The following is a 16,503-nucleotide window of genomic DNA, read 5'->3' on the forward strand; positions in this document are numbered from 1 at the left end:
GACACACCAGAGCCTTCTCTTTCTACCACATAAAGAAACAGCAAGATGGCAGCTGTCTGCAAGCCAAGAAGAGAGCCTTCATCAAGAATTGAATCTAGGGGGCTTCCCTGGTGGCGCAGTGGTTGAGAGTCCGCCTGCCGATGCACGGGACATGGGTTCATGCCCCGGTCCGGGAAGATCCCACATGCCGCGGAGCGGCTAGGCCCGTGAGCCATGGCCGCTGAGCCTGCGGGTCCAGAGCCTGTGCTCTGCAACAGGAGAGGCCACAACAGTGAGAGGCCCGCGTATCGCCAAAAAAAAAAAAAAAAAAAAGAATCTAGGACACCTTGACCTTGGACTTCTCAGCCTATAAAGCCACTCGAAGCCACTCGAAGTGGGGTGGCTAAGCTAAGACAAAATATAAATATATTATGTAATAATTGTTATACTATACATTATATTAAGATTAATATATAATGCATGAAATAATATCAACTAACACTCAGGCAGTCTGTTAACAGTTTTACATTCACTGTCTCAACTTATCAAGCTCAAGAGGTAACTCTTTCATTCTAGTTTTACAGATGGAAAAAAATCAAGGCTTGAAGGGGGTAGCTAACTTGCACAAGGCCCCATAAGGTATGAAACCCAGGCAATCCGTCTCCACACTTACCCACTAAGATACAAAGTAAGCTTTCTGAAATTGCTCACGTTCATTTTCATTTACTCTTTAACTAGGATTAAAATACCTAAACAACGCCCACTGCTATGATGTCCCACTAGTGATTTTTTTCCCCATTTTTATGATATCTTCGCTTTGGATGGTACTGCCTCCTCTGAGCGCCCTTAGAAATAATTGGCTCACGCACAAAGAGAGTTACCCTCAATTTAATGAATTCCAGCAATTCATCCTTTTGCTACCCCTTTCTTGCTAATTTATTAATAACAATTACAACAAAACTGCCATGCTGTATAAATTCTTACATATTCTCTTTACCTTAAAGTATTGTCCCTCGGAGTCTTGAAAGGTGATACATTAAAATTTATGTCTTGTTACCAGTAACATAGCTGTAAGCCAACTGATGATAAAAGCCAACTATTCTTCAGTAATTAAACATGCCCATTGTAGTAAATGGAATATTTGCTTCAATATGTCTTTGGAATATTAATATTTCAAATATCACTTTGCATTCTCACACTTGGTCAAACCAATGCTTACTCATTAGCTGAATATATGCTGCTCCCTCTATAACAGGTTTTTATGGATCATTATTTAAATACAGAGAAACAATTGTTCATAGATTTATAATACTTGTCGGTATTAAATGTCTGAATAGTAGCAAGTAGCTCATGGATTCAACAGTAAATACTTCCACAAATCTGTATCAATGAAACCCACTGCCCTACAAATCCATTGATCCTCACAGTCTAAACAAGTTAATGGAAAGACAGTATTGTCACTCTTATGTGTTGATATGGCCAAAAAGATTTGATGCCAACCACAGATTTTCTACTCATAACTTTCAGTGACTTGCTTCCTGTTATTACACATTGAAAACATCCCTTTACGAGGTAACCAACTGTCCCAGTTTACCTGCAACTGTCCTGGTTTTAGCACTGAAGGTTCTGTATCCTGGGAAACTCCGCAGTTCCAGGCTCTTCCTAAACCTTCCTGCAGCCACCCTCCTTAGAGCTAATCCATTCTGACACCATAAAGTCTACTCTCAAAATGTGTTGAAAGCATCACTGATACACACTGTAAATGGCTTTTTCCAAAAGTGTGTGATTTTCAATAAGCATAGCTCTTAGGAAATTGCTTCCAGCACACAGACCAACACAATGGGACCTGCTCGCCAAGACTCTGGGTGATGAATTCTTTTCACCTAAAAACTAAGACAGGATGGTAGCAATGAAAAGAATTCAAATTTGTTCAAACATACTCTTCCCTCACTTTTGCTTAAGAAAGCCCAATAAATGAAGAAGGTTTTAGTTTCTCACCAAGTAAAGATACTAAAGTTTGGGGTGAGAAAGGATAATTCATTTAGTTTTAAATAAGGTAAATTTGAGGTGCCTTTAGGACAAATAGATGAGTCCAGTAGATATCCAGATATAAGTACCTGGGGCTGAGATAAGAGACTGAACTGCAAAGACAGGTTTAGGAGCCATTGGATTACAGGTGGAAGTTGAAATGGATGAGGTGAAGTGGAGCAGACGAGATGACCTGGAGAGAATACGTAAGCAAAGAGGCAGATGAGTACCTTGCCTGATCCCCTGAATCATACTGATTCTTAAAGTGCCCTGCTCTAGATTCCACTGATCTGATTTCCTGTGTCTTCGTCTTCCCGAATCGGAACTGGCCAGTTACTCTTTTGCTGGATGGACTATTCTGAACCATTCCTGGGGCCCAATTTTCCTGAACTCCTCAAGGCATCTCCTCTGTAAGCAACTGGTCCTAGGAGCCCTGAGGTAGCTAAACCTCTTACATGAGCAATTCGTTATTCTCATCATTCTTTCTTTCTTTCTCTTGCTTGCTTTCTTTTGCACAAATGTTTATTGAGCACCAATCATGTGCCAGGCGCTAGAAGCAATGAACTAAAAAGCACAGTATTCCTATAGCATATACTCAAAGGCTATATTTAAGAGAAATGAGCTAAAGAGTTATTGTTACTAATTTTTAAAATTTTGCTTTGTTAAGAAAAAAAAGAAAATCGTGGCAGAGCTTTGAAGTCTCTTGAACTTGATATTCTAAAGGGAAGCAAAAGAGTGCCATACAGTTACTGAAGGCATAGGTATTCTTTCTAAGTCACTAAGCACTAGAGCATTGGATAAACGTGGAATAGGTTAAGTGGAGACAGTGGAGTTTACAGCAAGCTCAAGGCTCAGAACTATGTATATGGACACAGCTCTCAGCCCTCACCTCTCCAACACACCATTCACCCATTCAGCATTCCACAGAACAAACCTATATCATTCTTTATAACAGGGGTCCCCAACCCCTGGGCCGCAGACCAGTAGCAGTCAGCAGCCTGTCAGGAACCGGGCCGCACAGCAAGAGGTGAACGGCAGGCAAGCCAGTGAAGCTTCACCTGCCGCTCCCCATCGCCGCATTACCACCTGAACCAACCCCCCCAAGCCCCCCTGCGTGGAAAAATTGTCTTCCACGAAACCAGACCCTGATGCCAAAAAGGTTGGGGACTACTGCTTTATAATATCTATTCCCCATTTAGTGGTTTGAAACATTCTGTCTAGTGGCAATAGTGTTCCTGTGGGCTATTGTGTCAAAGTCACTGGGATGCTTTCTGAAAGGCCTCTACTTATTACTGGGAAGTTTCAAGGAAATAATAGAAGGCATACGGTTAGCTCTTTTTGAGAAAACTGAGCCATTCAAATCGTATACTAAAATGTCCTAACTTCCAAAAGGCAAGAAAGATGATTCTTAATTAAATGTTTAACGTTTATTATAGCTAGAATATTAGTTTTAGGTCAAATTTATGATGCACTAGATTTGTACTTCTTATGTTATTATATGGACTTTATAGTTCATTGAGATTTCTTATATAATCAATGTGTACAGTATATTTGAGCCCGTTTATATGACAGCAAAATTTTATTCTTTAGAATTACTACAGAGGTTTAGAGCTGTCGCATCTTTGCTTTCATGACATATTTTTGTCACATCTATAGTTTATTTAATGGCAAGTCCTTGGTCAGGAATGCAATACCCAATTATGACATCGTTCTTATGGGAAAATATGATTGCTTTATGATAGAGTTTCCAGGAATGGACTGTGCTCAAAGGCAGAGACCAATTGTGCTTTGAAAGGAACAGTTCTCAAGAGTGACTGAGTGGTGAGTGTGTGTGTGCTGGTCACATATAACACACCTTCTCTACCCAAGACACATCACTAGGCACTCTCTTCCACCACTCAGGCTTGGAAAGACACATGAATTCTTTTGAGATATTTTCTATCATGCATAAAGGTTTAGTGATGGAGAGGGAAAGACTATATGTGATTATCCACACGTCCATCCCACCTCAAAAATAAAAGCCATTTGGCCTCTCATGCCATTTCCCTATTGCAGGTAGCAGGAAGTCTCAGTAACTTCAAGCACTTCCTGGCTTCTGACCATTTCAGTGAGTGAAGAGTAAGTTCAGCTGCTTCGAGATGCACTTAGGGAAGACCAATGGTACAATGGCACAGAACCCATATGAAGAATCCACAACTCCCAAGTTCAAGTCAGGGACTTCAGTGTGACTCTGGATGTCCCTTGATATTCCTGACTCCTAAAATGTCTGCATCTTCTTCACAAAGGTTTCTTATCTTCAGCACATATGTCCAATTCTTCTAACAGGATTCCCTGAAGGATACTATTTGATAACACCTAGAAAACTGCATAGAGAAATCTTTGAAATGAAAAGTGCCCTTCTCGTTCACTTTAAAAACATAAGTCTCTTAAATATGGCAAATGAATGAGTGAAAAATTCCAGATGTCTGAAAAGGCTGGGATACCCAATAGGACAGAAGGTGTGAAGAATTTCTGATCAGCTTCCAGCAAGCCAGCGCATTTGAAACATCAGAATAAGAATAGGCCATGAAGCTATGTAAACTCATATGTAACTCATCCTTCTACACACGATGTTTAAGCAATTTCAACCGAGCGTTTTTTGATTGCTCAAGACCTTGACTGGCTGTGGCTGCAGCAGAGTTCACACCAAAGAACGCCTGGGACTGAGGGGAGGGAAAGACCCCTGTTGGATTGGGATAACGGGTGCAGCCACTCTGGTGGCCAGACAGTCAGGCTGGCCAAGAACAACATGTGAAAGCTGGGGAGTCACATCAGGGAGAACGGCAGATGCCCAGTCACTGTATCAGTTAGGATTCAGCTGCAGCCAACAGAAACCACTCTAGCTGGTTTCAGCGTAGGGTGATTTATTGCCAGGCATTAGGGGGCTTAGAAGACCTATGGAGGGCTTGCAGGAATAAGTTGCAAGGCCCTGCCACAGTGGAGAGGGCCATCACGGCAAGCTGGTGAGCAGTCTCCAGCCTGATGTGCAGCAGCAAAGTGGATGCTTCACGCCCTCCCTCTCACTCTGGTCCACTCAGCTCTGAAAGCTAGCCTTGCACATGGGCAGAACCAATATAGTACCCAGAAACTGGCTCCGGGGAAGTTTTCTCAATCAGTTTTTTTGTTTTCCAGCATCTGCAGCACAGGGGGTTGGAACAGATGTTAAAGTCACAGATGGTAAAGTTCAAGTTTACACTGAGACATTAAATCAGCGATGGAGCAAGGGAGCCTCAAGGACTTACAGGATGCAAGGAAGAAGAAAATCTGGCTTCCTATCCAAAAAGGTAGACTAGGCCAAGGGGAGAAAGTTCAAAGATGGGAACTTACCAGGAGTCAAGCCTAGGACCACATTCTTTACAGTCAACAGCCTGAATTTCTCCTTAAGAGGAAAAACTTACTGGCGGGACAAACAAACAAATGTTTCTTGTTTGTTAGTTTACCTATCTATCTAAACAGGCATCTAAGAGCTTCCTGGTAAAATCCTTTAAGGAGCCAAGGCTGCAGGAGAGACTGGACAGAAAGGCATGGTCTTCCCTGAGACCCAGGCCATAGACTTGCTAAATGCAAGTCATGTTATCTTCCTTAGCCCTTCACAATCTCCCCTCCCTCTGGGAAAACCTCTAGGGCACTCAGCATGCAGCCAGGGCTCAGCATGTAGCAGAAGTTCCACGGCAGGGGAGATGAGGACAAAGTCACTTGTTCATCCAGTGAAGCAATCAGCTTCCACTCACTACAAGGCTGACGACAGCTGTCATTGCCTCAGGCTTCTCCCAGCAGTGTTTCACCTGCAGGACGTTGAAAGGAGGTTGCCAGCCCCTAAAATGAATAAATTAGAAACAGAGCCCAGGGCTCCCTCATGAGTGTACATGCTCAGCCTTTATGGGCCAATGTCTTTATGACCACTTTTAATAAAACCTCACCAATCTGAGTCTGGGGAGCAGACTTCTGACACCAGGGCACCCTGATGTTCTCTAAGGCCAGCTCTACTCTTGCATTTCAGGGATCTGCCCCAGTAACAACGATAAAAACAATGTTGTTGATATTTGAGGCATCTTAATTTGCTCCTCACTACAACATGGAGATACAGGCAGGAAAAATAGAAGGATTTCCATTTAAAGATGAGGAAACAGGGATATAGTACAGATCTGTCCAAGGTACATAATGCTGGTCCCAGGCCAGACACCAGACCCACAAATTACAAATGCAGGAGTGACACTCACAACTCCAAACTGCCTAGGGCTTCTGCTATTTATAGCCGGATCCTAGGAGCAAAAGGGGTGGGGGGAAGTGGGATTCAGAGGCCCAAACCGAGGAACAGGTCCTCAAGAGTCAGGAAACACTGAAATGCTTCATTGCAAAGAAGACTTTTTAAGGCACACCAACCTTTTCTGAGTCATACTGGGGCAAAATAATTTCACACAATTCCGAAAATAATTACAGAATTGAATTGGAAAGGACTGAATAAAGAAAGGTAGGAGAAAGAAGAGGTTAAAATCTAAGGGCAATTTCCAACTTTTTTCCGTGTCCACACCCTACTGAAGTATGGCTGACTTTAAGCGCTTCTTCCACAGCCCTTTACAAAGTGTTAGATATACATATATTTTCATTTAATACTGATTTTGCTTCCAGAACTTCCCCCACACCCCCTTAAGATAACTGAAGATACTTTAGTCAAGGCATATATGATGGGAATGAGTTAAAATAGTAAACCCATTTGTCCTCAAACCTACTATTGTCACTTAATGTTCGTATTTCCAAGGAAAGGAGAAACACACAGAATCAAAAAATTTTAAGTAGAAACATACAATTTTGACCTTTAAAAACCAAGTTGCTGTAAGGAAAGAAATTACTTGCTTTTTTATTCCAAATTGGCTTAATACTTATAACTGGTAACATTTGCTGAGGGCATACTTTGTACCAGGAACTACAGCTAAGCCCATGATACACACTGCACTTCACAACAGCCTGGGAAATAAGTATTATTCCCATTTTACAGATGAGGAAAATGAGGAGCAGTAAGATTAAATCAGTGCTTCTCGAATTTAATGTGCAAACAAATGACCTGAGGATCTTGTTAAAATGCAAATTCTGATTCAGGAGGTTCTAGGACCAAGACCCAGGACTTGGGAATAGTGGACACCAGGTTCAAAGTCATTAGGTCCACTCCTACTCCCAGGCACTGGTTCTCAAAGTGTGACCTCGGACCACCAGCAGCAGTAGACCCTGGAAATGCGTTAGAAATGCAAATTCTAGGGCTTTGCCCCAGAAAGACTAGATCAGAAACTCTGGGAGTGGGGTCCAGTGGTCTGTGTTTTAGCAAGCCCTCCAGGGGTCTCTAATGGCACTCATGTCAGAAGCCACCACACAAGGCCACACCTTGTTTCCTCCTCTTTGGGAAGTCTTTCCTACCTATTCGCCTTTGAGTCTTGGAATGTCTTTAGGGTTTTGACATATCACAATCCCTCTGTGTTAATTACTATCATACAAAAGGTAATTTCTTCAGAGAAGCCTGAAAGTGTACTACCTCTCATGACTAAAACTGCATTGCTTTCGTCTTCTCCATACCAGAGAAAAATGGCAAAACAATTTATGCAGCCAATAATATGGAAGGCAAAGGAGGAACTAAGCTGGCTTTCCAAATCAAATTGTTGATATGCTCTGGGGTTATAAAGTATAACTGAGCTGCTGCTGGCATGTGCTTTATACCTAGGAAATGATCATTCTCCTAGGCCTAAGCACAGAGCAGATTTCAGTGAAGAAATGGAAATGTTTCCCTGGAAAATTCCCCATCCCAGCAACAACAATGATGCAATCATTTATTTTCCACATTCAGAACCACAGAACTTCAGTGCTTCCCCAAAGTAGGCCTCTGTGGGCCCCAGAAATAAAATATATATATACAGAACCCTAAAGTGGAGCCTTATTGCAACTCAAAAAATGGAAGAAGAGATGAGCAGAGTAACATTTTTCTATTCACCAAGCCAAAAATAATAGTATCCCATTCTGTTCAATTTACAGTCTAGTTAAGGTCTGCTTTGGTCCTTACTTTATCTGACCCAATACATTCATCCTTACTAAAGCGCCCACCTCATACTCACTGAGGCCAGACTCCAGTCAAGATATTTTGTAAGTTAAAAGTGTGATAGGTTCTTGATGACAGCATATATTTTCCCCCATCTGCACTAAATTCAAACCATTCTTTGCAGCCCTATTAGACATGAGCAAAGTCGCTTGTAGCCAGTAGGTGTCCTTTGATTGTATTTTTAGAATAGCCCATGAATAAAACAGAATTGGATTACCCCCAGAAAAGTTGGTAACTAAATATGACAGTCTGAATAATCAGAAGAATTCTAACATTTTATATGGGGAGTTGTCTCCCGCAATGCCATTGGAAGCTGTGTGTTAGATTCAGATTCCTGATTTCAGATAATCCAAAAGAGTTGCTATAGGTGTTGAAAGCTACTAGAAAGCAACACAAAAGCACAGTAATGCTCACAGTGAAGGAGCAAGCATATGTTTGCATGAGTGTGTGTACACACACACACACACACACACACACACACACACACCATGCAAGGCCAGGAGAGAAAGCTTCAGTGTAAGAAAAACCAGCCTCACAATCTCTTGACATATAATCCTCTCTCCCTAAATTCCAGCCTTTAATCTAAAGCCCAAATTTCCTCCACTGTTATCTTTAGATATTTAATTAATTTGCACCCAGGTCCCCAGAACTCTGATTCCATAACTTGCATCTGAGCCTGGCCCCAGAGAATCAAATACATATTCACACTCTCAGAAGCTGGAGATCTTACCATATTTAACAAGAAGCATCTCTGACAGTAACTGGAGTTTTGTATCAAGGTAAATAAATGGTAAGATCATAAGAACATACTCCAGTGGCCCTGTGCATCCTGGAAATGCTAACATCAGAGAGCAAATTTAACATAAGGCCTCGGCGGAGATGAATTTTCTATAAACAAACAGTATGAAGAAAGCCTCACTTTTGTCATGTGTTATTCCCATTGAAGAAAAGATGAATATTCTGTTTCATATGTTTGTTACCAGAAGCTGCTGCTTCACTTATTTAATAGGAAGATTTTCACTTCCTCACCGGGCAGACCAAGTTATCATCATATTTTGGCCAGCACTGGACGAGCAATTTTACCCAGCAGTGCCTTTTAATGCAAATTGTGCAAACTGTTAAATGTACTGTGATGTTAACACTTCGGGTGAGTCGGTTTAAAAGTAGCTTATCTTTTTCTTTACCCACACTGAATGAAGCACCATCTTCCAGCACTCGGAAGTTTTCTCTAGGATAGACTTTCTCAACCTCAGCACTACTGATGTCTGGGATCAGATAATTTTTTGTTCTAGGAGCTGTGGTAAGCAGAATAATGGTCTTTTAAAGATGTTCACGTCCTAATCCCTGGAACCTGTGAATTGCTACATTACATGGCAAAAGGAAATTAAGGTTTACAGATAAAATTACATTTGCTAATCAATGGACCTTAAAATGAGGATATTACCTTAGATTATCTGTGTGGGTCCAATGTAATCACGGGAGCCCTTAAAAGTTAAAGAGGGAGGCAAAACAGTTGGTCCAGAGAGATGTGATGATGGAAGAGGCAGGAGAGATTTGAAACTTGAAAGGGACTTGACCTGCCATTGCTGGCTTTGATTACAGAGGAAGGGGCCACAAGCCAAGAGATGCAGACAACATCTAGAAGCTGAAAAAGGCAAAAGAGTGAATTCTCCCCTAGAGCATACAGAAAGGAAAGGAATCCTGCTGACCCCTTGATTTTAACCCTGGGAACCATATGGAAGACCTCTGACCTACAGAACTATAAGACAGGGGTCCCCAACTCCCGGCCATGGACCGGTACTGGTCCATGGCCTGTTAGGAACTGGGCCGCACAGCAGGAGGTGAGCAGCAGGCGAGCAAGCAGAACTTCATCTGTATTTACAGCCACCTCCATCGCTTGCATTACCACCTGAGCTCCACCACCTGTCCGATCAGCAGTGAACCCTACTGTGTGCTATGCATGTGAGGGATCTAGGTTGCGCGCTCCTTACGAGGGTCTAATGCCTGATGATCTGAGGTAGAGCTGAGGCAGCGATGCTAGTGCTGGGAAGTGGCTGCAAATACAGATTATCATTAGCAGAGAGGTTTGACTGCACAGAGAAATTAATAAATCAATTGCTTGCAGACTCATATCAAAACCCTATCAATGAGTGGCAAGTGAAAACAAACTCAGGGCTCCCACTGATTCTGCATTATGGTGAGTTGTATAATTATTTCATTATATCTTACAATGTAATAATAATAGAAACAAAGTGCACAATAAATGTCATGAGCTTGAATCATCCCCACCCCCATCTGTGGAAAAACTGTCTTCCACAAAACCGGTCCCTGGTGCCAAAAAGGTTGGGGACCGCTGCTATAAGATAATAAATCTATGTTGTGATAATAAAGTTTGCCATTAAATCTGTGGTGATTTGTTATGGCAAGTAACAGCCCTTGTATTGGCAGCCTTTGTATTAAAAAACTAGTACAGAGACTGTCTTGTGCATTGTAGAATGTTTAGCAGCATCTATGACTCTACCTGCTACATGCCAGTAGGACCCACCCCCATGTTATGACAATCAAAAATGTCTCCAGACATTGCCAAATGTCTCCTGGGGGGCAAAATCACCACTGCCCTAACACTACCAGACTCATTTATTTCTAGAATAACACTGTCTTCTCACTAATAACACTGTCTTCTCACTAATATTCAGCCTCAAACTTTTGGGCCAAGTCGTTTCAATATCCCAGTATAGTGGAAAAAATTTTATTTTTATTTAAAAAAATTTTTAATCAAACAGAAAAAATATCCCATGACTCATTATTGCACTAGAAAAAAAAACAACCTCACTGTATAGGAAGCAAATGAGAAGGTGTGAAAGATACAGGCTAATGTCAGACCCATGAAGGCAGTTGGCCCATTATCAATAATGATTTTTAAAAATAGTAACAGTAATAAAAATAACTAAGGACTTTATAGCTATTACTACATTTACTCTTCAAAACTATTAGTGGGGCTTCCCTGGTGGCGCAGCAGTTGAGAGTCCCCCTGCCGATGCAGGAGACACGGGTTCGTGCCCCGGTCCAGGAAGATCCCATGTGCTGTGGAGCGGCTGGGCCCGTGAGCCATGGCCGCTGAGCCTGAGCGTCCGGAGCCTGTGCTCTGCAATGGGAGAGGCCACAACAGTGAGAGCCCCGCGTACCGCAAAAAAAAAAAAAGAAAAAAACTATTAGTATCCCCACTATGAGCCATAACTTGTGAGTATCGGGACATTCTTGCTGTCATCTGTGACTTACTATAGCTAACACCTCAGAGGTGGAGATGGGGTGAAGTTTTATTCAGGGACAGATGGAGAGAGTAGAGGTCCTTCTGGGAAAAAGGTCTATCCCAGCACCTGTGTGTACTGGGTATCCTATAAATGTTTGGAGGGTTGACTGGAGAATGGTGAAGCCCACAGATATAAGCATCAGAAAGCAGCACTTTGTCTCAGTCTATTCAAATTCTAAGCCCCTCCCAATTTAACTGGGTATTCACAGCCACTGCCAATGGAAACAGAAACACAGAGCTTAGGAAAATGTTTAAATGATAATTAACTATTAAAACTCATGGTAATTCCTTACATGAAGTTAGGGATATTTCCCCCCTAAAACAACCCAGTTCTCCGGTACTGTTTTCTCTGAATACAACCCCAATAGCTTTAAAAAGTTCTGTGCAGGGCTTCCCTGGTGGCGCAGTGGTTGAGAGTCCGCCTGCCGATGCAGGGGACACGGGTTCGTGCCCCGGTCTGGGAAGATCCCACATGCCGCAGAGCAGCTGGGCCCGTGAGCCATGGCCGCTGAGCCTGCACGTCCGGAGCCTGTGCTCCACAACAGGAGAGGCCACAACAGTGAGAGGCCCGCGTACTGCAAAAAAAAAAAAAAAAAGAAAAAAAAAAAGTTCTGTGCAGGCAGGATGTCTAGAGGAAATCTCCATCCCCACCTGCTCCCTGACACTGAACAGGCCATAACTTCATAGGTTATGAAGTTATAGGCCAGCAACTTCATACGTGTTGCTTTGGTTTTCCATTGTCACACCCAGCTTGAAACTTGGTTGCAATCCCACGTGCTCTGAAAGCTTCCTAAATGACGAAGCAGCCATCACTATCATTAGACACCACTGTCTTGCACGGCCAAGCGGCCATGCTCCTATTAGGACCAGTTCTGTCCTGAGTTCTCTTGGAGCATAACCCATCTCCCAGGAGCCACCTCATTAAAGCACTGGTGACTGGACGAATTGCAAATTCTAAGTCTGGCTGATGTTGCCTTGTAGAAATGACTGTTAAGATATTACGTTTCTTGTATTCCTGGAAGAGTCAGAAAGTGACTGCAGGTGCACTGGGGGAGGCGGGGAGACAAAGCAACTGCAAGGACAGCTAGCAACCCTTCCCGCAATGGACAATAACTCTGTCACATCCACATTACCCAGAAAGGCCCATTCTGCTAACGTGGAATTTTTTTCTTTTCCAGCTCTGCAATATCTGGCTCACTTTACTGTCATACTAAACGTAAGAAATCAATGCCAGACTCTTTGCCTTTACAGAGTCCAATGTCCGGAATATTTCTTGCTGCTTTACCTGAATTTCCCTTTCCTCTGCTTTTTAATTTCTTTTTTTTAACCTTGTTCCAGGAGGTAATCAGCCTCAGGGTAAGGAGACAGAAATGCAAGATTGTATCAGAAAACACCATTTGGATTATATTTTATTGATGTCGTGCTAACAGCACCCCAAAAATGGACAGTAGTTATTTAAATTGGTTGTGTGATGAGGCTGTTTATCGCCGTACACTGAGCTAAAGAAATGGAGGGCAAAAATTCTAACATCTAGTCAGTAATTCGGGAGAATAAAATGCAGTGTTTCACATCTGAACAGCAGCAACTCAACTGCCCCTGGGATGCCAGGCCCACCAGAAACCCCTTTCAATGGCTGGGAGGCAGTCTGCCACATAGCATGGATGCTTTTTCAGCTGGACCAGGAGTGACTGGTCAGCAGGAAGTTCTGCTTTAGGCATCAAAATGGCAGGAAGGAAATGCAGGGCAAGTGGGGCATAAAACCTCGCTAAGAAGCAGAATACTGTCAAACTAGGTTGTTCAGTAGCTTTCACCTTTCAGACTTTTCAAGCTGGGCTAACTAGGCCCTGAGTGGATCCTGCAGGGGTACTTGCTATAGTTCATTTGGGGTAGAGAGAAAAGGAAAGAGCTTAAGGCAAGTGTTCTGTCCCCATTTTAAAAGAAGAAACCCAAACCAATACCAATGATGGATTGTTGATTATTTTCATTCCTTAAAAAAGGGAGAAATTTAAAAGCTGGGTCAATTTTGGCGGGGAAATTTATTCAACAAACATTGGGCTTTTATTCAACAAAAATAATGGGCTCTGGCAAAAAATTTTTTAAATGTATATATAATACATAAGATGTGATTCCTTTTCTGAGCTAGATAGATATTTACACCAGTAACTATAATGCAATCCAGAATTAAATGCTTGCTATAGGAAAGGTACAACCATATGCTCCTATGCCACCCACAGTGATGGAAGGATGGGGAAGGTTTCGGGAAAGCCACAGTATTGGAGCTGAGCCTTTTAGTCTGACAATGACTGTAACAGATGGAGAGGACATGGGAGGGCACTGCAAGCTGGGAGCACAGCTGAGAGCAAAGGCTCAGCGACATGGGCAAGCAAAGCACATCTGGGAAGCAGACAGTGCTCCCTGTAGACTGGAAGCAAGAAGCTGAAATGGAAAATGATGCTCCCTGATACATATATTTCAAACAACTAGCTTATACTGTGCCAGCACACAGTGTTGGTTATGACCCCCAATGAGTCACATCCTTGTATAGTCTTCTCTCCTTGAGTTTGGATGGAACCTGTGACTTCCTTCTAACCAAAAGAATATCACAAGTGACGGGCTGTCACTCCCTTGATTAAGATACATGATATGTCACAGGCTGTTACTCCCATGATCATGTTGTTACCTGTAAAACTTTATCTTAGCAGACAGGAGAGAGAGGCTCCCTTGCTGGCTCTGAAGAAGTAAACTGCCTTATTATGAGAGGGTCATATAGTAGGCAGCCTTTAGTAGCTGAACAGTACCTCCAGCCAACAGCCAGCAAGAAAAAGGGCAGATGATTTATGCCAACAATCAGGGGAGCATGTAAGTACATCTTTCCCCAGTCAAGCCTCAGAATAGACCACAGCCCCAGCTGACACCTGTATTATAGCTTAGGAAGCCTTGATAATCTAGAGAAGGCTTACCTCGATTCCTGGCCTATGGAAACTGTGAAATAAGTGGGCATCTCTTTAAAAGCCATTAAGTTTGTGGTAACTTGTTATCCAGCAAAGAAAACTAATACTCTGAGTTAAATAAATATTGGAAAGGACTGGCATTCAAGACCAGAGCAGGGAAGCCCTTGTATATCTTTATTCAATATGTCTGTAATTATTCATTATTGCCCAATACTCTGTTTTGTTTTTGACAATTATAGACACCTTATCAAATGAACTACCATATGTAGAGTTCTCAGCACAGTGCCTGGAATGTACTGAATGCCGTAAGTGTTAACTATTATTATTGTTGCTACTCTCATTATTATTTCTTGCTATGAATAAATTTCCTCAAGAGAAGTAAGATGCTGTTAAAGACAAAAGCTCACCTAAGACACATTGTTCTCCAGGAATTCCCTGGCAATCCAGTGGTTAGGACTCCACACTTCCACTGCAGGGGTCCCCAGTTCAATCCCTGGTCAGGGAACTACGATCCCGCAAGCCTCACAGCATGGCCATAAAAAAGAAAGAAAGAAACACTATCCTCCTTAGGTCTTAAGCTTTGGGAGCTTCGAGAATCTGAAGAAAACAACATACTAACCACCACTAAGAAAAATGCACATATTCACACATACACAACATTTTGCCTATAGTTTCAAGGGGCTCTCAGATAAGAACCAATATTCCAAAAGAATATGGAGAATCTGGCACTCCAAGCCAAGCGGGAGAGTCCCCTGAAGGCCCCTAGAGACAGTAGTCTCAGGACCTCTGATTTTATCCTCAGCTCTGACGCCAAGACTTTGACACTATCTTCTTTGGCCAGTGCCAGTTTAAAGCGCTGCTCAAAACCAAAAAGGGTGTTGTTCCCAAGGTAGAGAGCATTCTCACCTCCAGCTCTCTTGAGTGGTGAGCAAAGCCCCATACTTTCAGATTGCTAAACGAGAAGACCCTCCACACACCTGCATTGCAAAGCCAGCCACACAAAGTTCTCCTTGGGTTTCTTACGCATCTTATGCGCAGTACACAGAATCCAGGAAAGCGGCATCAACACCCCCCTAAGCTTCACCTTCTCACAGAGCACTGCTGTCTCTCGGCTCCTGGTGTAGGGGGCACCTAAGAAACGAAGGGATTGGTCCAATCTCACGGGAGTCCACCATCCACAGCACAAACAATTGTGATCGAAGTTGCCCATCATACACTGATTGTTCCATATAACTACTCCAGACATAAATGCAGGCTTCAGAGGCTGCCTGATTCAGTTTCTCTATTTTAAGTTGACAACTATGTGTTAGGATTGCAAGACATTCAAAACTGAAACTGGAATTTTAGCTTCCTGCCTGGGAAAAATATTTTTAATGGACATGGAAATGTAATGAACAATGTGTGGACCAATGAATAAAACATAATGTGCATGGAATTGGTGAAAAGTGAATCTCATGCTTACATCAACACATTCCATTGATTTGTTCTGAAATACATATTTTATATATATGTGTGTATGTGCATGTGTATATATTACATTCACACAGTGGGTTGAAATTAATAATCAAATTTGCACATCACTTTTAATTAAATCCACATCTTTTCTGTCCCCCCAGCTGCTGGCCCGGTGTTTATGTGGAATACATCTGGGAGCCCTCAGCATTCTCCACAGTCACCCGTCCTTTCAGTCCCCAGATACACCTGCTTTCTGCAGCTGGTCCCCCAACAGGTGCAACGGAAAGCCTGGTTGATGGGCATTATAAACACCCCTGCTGCTGAGCATCTGGGAGGTAACAAAGGGCCCAATTCCAACTTCAATGTTCCTTCCTGCAGCAGAAGTGAAAACACCCTGTGTGATCACAACATGCTGGAGTCCCCATCAGTCACTTTCCCACTCCAGGAAGAAATGCTTCAGGTCAACAGGGCGTTAACAGCTGTGCCACCTTCTGGGTTATTAATGGAGGTCCCCACAGGGAGCTGGGCCTTGGTCATTCTTGTTTGTTTGAGCTTCTAAGCCCGCAGCCAGCAGCCTGGATGCTCTATCTCCATTTGTCCTAATGAGCAAGGCACAGATTTCCTCATGGTCCTCCAGTTTGTAACCATTAACCACCTGG

At 42.7% G+C, this 16,503-nt stretch overlaps 1 protein-coding gene across 16 annotated transcripts in view; it reads right to left on the bottom strand.

Annotated features, from left to right (window-relative positions):
- Nucleotides 1-16,503, bottom strand: part of MEIS1 (Meis homeobox 1) — a 964,979-nt gene that overhangs the window by 740,940 nt on the left and 207,536 nt on the right. The window contains exon 1 of one of the 16 annotated variants that reach the window (XM_079941532.1): nt 2,097-2,115. The exons of the other annotated variants lie outside the window; for them this stretch is intronic. The gene's annotated coding sequence lies outside the window, so the exon portion shown is untranslated. Of the gene's footprint in view, nt 1-2,096; nt 2,116-16,503 lie in introns of those variants that run through there. 16 annotated transcript variants of the gene reach the window in all.

This window comes from Stenella coeruleoalba (genome assembly GCF_951394435.1).
Source record: "Stenella coeruleoalba genome assembly, chromosome: 13".
In the NCBI taxonomy this organism is placed as follows: domain Eukaryota; kingdom Metazoa; phylum Chordata; class Mammalia; order Artiodactyla; family Delphinidae; genus Stenella; species Stenella coeruleoalba.